This window comes from Prosopis cineraria, unplaced genomic scaffold (assembly GCF_029017545.1).
Source record: "Prosopis cineraria cultivar Desert tree isolate PC_DT_omini unplaced genomic scaffold, ASM2901754v1 PC12, whole genome shotgun sequence".
NCBI lineage: Eukaryota > Viridiplantae > Streptophyta > Magnoliopsida > Fabales > Fabaceae > Prosopis > Prosopis cineraria.
The window spans coordinates 3,354,463-3,358,880 of NW_026555343.1; positions in this window are offsets into that span (position 1 = coordinate 3,354,463).

Here is a 4,418-nt window from a genome sequence, read left to right on the forward strand (position 1 = left end):
ATATAGCAGAGTGCATATGGATTATGATTTAGAATATGAGATTAGTAAACCAGAGAGTTGGAGGAACAAGACAAATGAAATGAAGATACATGTGACGTAGACATGATAATAAAGTCTCAGATATTTCTGAAAAAAAAAAGAAAAAGAAAAAGAGAGAAAGGCATGCAAGGGAGGAAATGATGGGAGTGAAAATGAATGGTAGAGGGAAGAATAAACAAAAGAAAGAATGGTAATTAATAATGAAAATAGATATGAGAGTGCGTAGTAAATGGTCCCACAGAAGGAGAAGCAAAAGCACGTGGGAGAGACGCATCAAAGTTCGGACAAGTCAGAAACAAAGCAAACCAACAATAGTAGTACTGTGCTGTGTGTTGTGTTGCGAAGCAAAGATACAGATAGAGGAAGAGGAAGAACATCAAAGAAGAAGAATATTAAGAAATTGAAAGTCGGAAGCAAACTCTAAGGACCAGAGAAAAAGAAGTCAGTGACGAGCTGTAGCCTTTGGCGGAGGATCCAAGGCACTCTCTTTTTATAAACCCTTCATTTCTTTTTACACCCATTTTGATTCGTTCACAAACACCCTTCCTCCAAAAGTTTCTTCCCCATCTTTACTATAAACAGTTCTCTCCATATATATATATATATATATAGTTTAAAGAATTTTACCACACAAGGACTAGATCAAACGGCTAAGTTAGGATTGTTCTGACTTAATTAGTGGTATCAAAATACATTAACATTCGTTAAAACCCTATATCAAACCTGAATTCAAATTAGTCTAAGCGCTGGTTAAGTAATCTAAATTGAATGTGGGGCAGGATATGAGATGCATAAGCAATAAAAAAGAATTTCAGAGAGTGGGACTTTCAATCTCAAGTTCTCAATAATAGATGAGGTTTAATGACTTGTTACAAAGATGTGTGAGAGAGAGGGAGAAATATTAATTAGTAAATTTTATGAGAAAAATCATGTATTAATATTATTTAAATTTTTCGAAAAATAAATTGTGTAAATTAATTCCGTAAAATAAAAAAGAAACTTGCTACTAAAAGTCAAATTTACTTAATAGTTTAAAATTATATTTTAATTTAAAATATAAATAATCCTGATCTGAGTTTTCAAAGCCAAGATAGTGAGACGACCAAATGATTAAGTTATAAGAATAGGTTTATGACCGTGTGTGTGTATTAATATTAATATTGAGGCAAAAATTGAAGTGTGAGATCCGTGAGACTTTGAATCAGATTTAAATTCCCAAAAAAAAAGTACAGGCAAAGAAGCTAGCCAAACTTGAGGAAAAGATGAAAAAGTGTGACCATTTGATTATTACGTTCCTTCTTTTTGTACCTCTATAACTACCCCTCCCCAACTGCCCCTCCTCCTCCTCCCTTCTTCCTCTTCTCTCATCCTTTTCTTCTTTAATTTGCACTGAGAGAGAGAGAGAGAGAGAGTGAGAGATAGAGTCTGCTTCATGAACTCTCAAACCCTTCCCATTTTCTTCGCCTCAACCATGTCATCAAGCACTTCTGATAGCTTCTTTCTTCTCAGAAAGGACCAACAAGAAGACCCAGCCAACAGTTCCCAAGCTGCAGAAAGACTCGTCTTCCAGAGTGAGAATACTGCTGCAAACAGTTCAGAGACTCGTCATTCTACAGCCCAACACGAAGCAGAAGCAGAAAGCCGTGAGAATGATTCAGAGGAAGAGATCAAGCTCAAGGTGAATCAACAAGAGAAAGAAGATGATGATGATGGGTTCAGAACTCCAACGTCTTTGGACCACAGAATCCCAGAGGCCAAACAATGCCCAGCTCCACCCAGAAAACCCCAACCATCTCTCAAAAGAAAAGCTTCCTTCACATCATCACCATCACGCAGAAGAAGATCAAACCCACCACTTGATCTCTCCAGAGAGGTTGAATTATTATTGTTCCAAACCCAGCGTCACCCTCTTTCTGATTCTCAACAAAACCAGAAGAAATCTCAACACAAAAATATCGTCAGTGACGCCATGTAATTATCAACCCCAACTTCCACTTCTTCAGAATTTCCCTCCAATCATGCAGTAAGAAGGTCCTATATATTCAGCTATTCAGAACTTTATGATTCTCCTCATCTCAATCTTGAAGCTTAAACTGTTAGATTCATGGATCGATATATTTTGTTTAATTCAATGCAAAGCTTTTCGACTTGCATTTGAATTGGCCATGGGAAGACATATTGCAGGTGCTAGCTAGCAGCACCATATTTGGTGAAATTAACGTTACGCAAGTTCCAAACGTTAGATTTACTTTTCTTTTTTCTTTCTTTTTGTTTAGAACATGTTTTTACTCGTTAAGATCTCAAGTGATATGTTGTAAAGCGCTTGTGATGGCGTAAAGTGATAAAAGATCAATTAATGTGAATTTAAGAATGAAAGTATGGATACACAGAGAGAGAGAGAGAGAGAGGAATTTGAAGGACAGTTGGTGAAGAAGTTGATAGCTTTACCGCTGCGACCAGGTTCTTTTGTTCTTACCTTGTTGTTCAGGTCTATTTATGTATGCGCTTTATGTGGCCAAAGGAAGAGAACTTATTCTGCTAGATTTCTTTTTTCGTTTTTTTTTTAATACACAGAATACATATGTACTATTTTATTGATTGTGTTAATTAAAGCTTCAGATTTGGGCTTAGTTCTTTCTGAATTCTGAAAGATTCTTCCTTCTGTTTTACGCTTGGAGAGAAGTTGTCTTCGGATTCTTAATTAAAGAGAAATTAAGATGAACAAGAAGAAGCAGTTGGTGATGGTTGAAATTATTATATTCTTGCATACTGGTTTTTTTTTTTTTTTGCTATGATTGGATATCATAGTAAGAATATTTTTTCCCTACTTTTTTTTTGAAGTATATATTGACAATATTCTATTTTGTATAATTTGAACATTCAATTCACGGAGAAGCTCAAATCCCAGGCCTAAACATGTACTGCCTCCGTCCAGTATTACTCTCCCAATTCATGGAGTAGAAGGTATTTTTCTTCAAATTATTTTGAGAATGAGTTAGTTAGTTGTTTTAAAGTTATACAATCTTCCAATATTTACTTTTATTTAATAGGTGTAATGCGTCATAATTATTAAACCTTATCAGTTACACACCTAATTAAAGGGGTATTTTTGGAAAATTTTTATTAATTATAGAAAGATATAAAATATCTTCCATTTTTTAACAAAATATTTTTAAAAAATATCTTATAATATTAAAAGGAGGAAGTGTATACATATACACATACAAATATAGTTGAAAATAAGAGTCAAACCTAAAGGGCTTGTTTACATAAAGGTTTTGGCTTGAAAAATTGGGATGTTTTTTAGAAAAATGGGCTTTGAATTCCAACCTTGATAGGCCTTGAAAAATAGGCTCGAACTCAGACGGTCTTCCAAGTCTTGTTTCCTTTTCTAATTCCTTTCCTATTTCAAACATTTCATTTGGATTGGCACCTAAAAGAAAACCCTAAGCACATTCATGCCACACACTTTTCAACTCTACAGATTTGCTCTTCCTCTTGACCTCTCTTGACAATCTCGACTTCTCCTCCCTCTTGACTCTCAACCTAGATAAAGGATTCACAGTGCTCTTCCCTATTGTCTTTCAATCTCTAGTTCTCGGCTTTAGATGATGCTGTAGGTGCTTGATCATGATGGTCTCCCTCATACAACCTCACAATCTGCTCTCCCTCTTAGCTTCTCCTCACAATCTTTGCTTCTCCTCCCTCTTGCCTCTATCTCAGCCTTTGTCTTGACCTTCCCTTTGTCATGGTGCTAAGGTGCGTCTATCCCATGTCATTGGAACTTCAAAGAGAAAGATGGATTTAGGTTTATTGTGAGTAAGCTATCATTTTCTTCCCACACCTTTTCATTCTTCTTCTTTTGCTTTCATTTTTTTTTCTTTTTCCTTTTTGTTTCTCCATCATCTTTGAAACTGCCATCTTTGTCTCAATTAATATATTTCTAAAACTAAAAAAGAAGTATGTGGAACTAAAAATAAGTCGATTCAAATATTGTGTTGTCATAATAATTGATGTTGGTTCTTTTGTCGTTTATTTTAACACGATGTTGACATTAATTTTTTAAATATGATTATTTTTTAAGGCTTATTTTTTGGTTTTGATTAATATTGTACTTTGTGATACACAAGATTTTGTATTTCTTGAATTTGATAAGGTTAATCTAGATTGAAGATTTTTGTCTTTATTTTTAGACTTTATCAAGATTTTATATTTAAATTTGTATTTATTTATTTAATTAAATTTTTTTATTTTTTTAAATTTTCTTAAAAATTATATGAGCCTGATCCTGAGCCTTTCAAATTAATGGCCGAATTTCAAAAATTAGTCATTTTTTTGGAAATCTAGTTTAGGAGCATGAGCCCGCAAGGGCTGAACTC